This window comes from Tursiops truncatus, chromosome 2 (genome assembly GCF_011762595.2).
Source record: "Tursiops truncatus isolate mTurTru1 chromosome 2, mTurTru1.mat.Y, whole genome shotgun sequence".
Lineage (NCBI taxonomy): Eukaryota > Metazoa > Chordata > Mammalia > Artiodactyla > Delphinidae > Tursiops > Tursiops truncatus.
Window position 1 is genome coordinate 25023110 of NC_047035.1, and position 1348 is coordinate 25024457.

The window sequence follows — 1348 nt, forward strand, 5'->3', positions numbered from 1 at the left end:
CATGCTTACCCACCCAAGCACCTTTTCCTTCCGGGTTTAATAAAAAAAAATCTCTTTATATTTTCCCCATGGTCTCACTATATTTTCTCTCTGTTACCTCTGAATTGTTTTATAGAGCGCCCTGCTGTAGGTTACTACTGCCACCTGGAAGCGAAAAACAGGACATCCCAATAGGACCAAGAGGCCCAGAAATCTTCCCTATCCAAATCCAAACTTAGCACAATTGCTGTCACTGCCTAGGAAGGCTCTGAAGGAGAGACAGCAGCAAGGAGCAGGGCAGGGCATCTCAGTTCTCAGGCTGCACACCCGTCACCTGGATCTTCTTAACACACAGATTCTGATTCGGTAGGTCTACAGTGGGCCCGAGATTCTGCATCTGTAAGGAGCTCCCAGGTAATGTCCATGCTGCTGGTCCACGGATCACACTTTGAGCAGCAAGGACAAAGTAGAAAGCCCATGGGTTAGGAAACCATGGCTCTACTACTAATTCATCAGTCTTGCAAGTGGACAAGATTTGTGTCTCCAGAATGTGGTTTGCAGAATATAAACCCCTTATGATGCTGTTAAGAAAAAAAAAATTATGGTCAATCTCAAGTAGGTTTGGGAAATACTACATACTTTATAGGTACACCACACCAGCTATCAAAGTCCCTGTAAAGTCCTGTTGCCATATTGCTCAATCTGCTTACCCTAGTGGGATGTACCTTCAAGGTCAGGAGACAGTTAACCCCGGGATGGCCCTAAGCACAGATCCATTGAAGGGAGAGCGCCAAGGTTTCTGAGGTCACCTACTGACAGGTGTCAGGGAAACCTTCAACTTCTAAACACTCACGTTAAAGGTCCTCAACACAAAGAGCCTTGGATAATTTAACCACTTGTCCTCCAGGGGAAGAAACCCAATACCTTAGCCCTCCCATAGCCTCTACTCCTTTGCACCCAGAATATCCCCAGAAGCAGCCCCAAAATTCATAGGCTGGCATCCCCCACCAAGACCAGCCTTCACCAAATATCTGAAGAGGATCCAGGGAGCAGCTATAAACCCAGCAACAAGAAACCCTGTCTGCCGGGCATATCCATGCGGATGCTTGTCACAGAGACGATACAGCAGACTGCTGGGAGTTAATATTCTCTCCTGTTCCCAACATGATCTGTAAGTTTTCAGCCACTAAAATGCCAGCCATAGGCCATCCTTGTGACAATAATTCTGTTTCTATCCAGGAAGGGACTTTTCCTTGGGACCTGTTATCACTTAGGCATAAATCTTCCTTCTTAAGTACCTCTCCTCCTCCCTCCTTTCCAAGTAAGCAAGGGAGAGGCTGCCAGGGTATTCTCCCCTCAGATCCAAGAT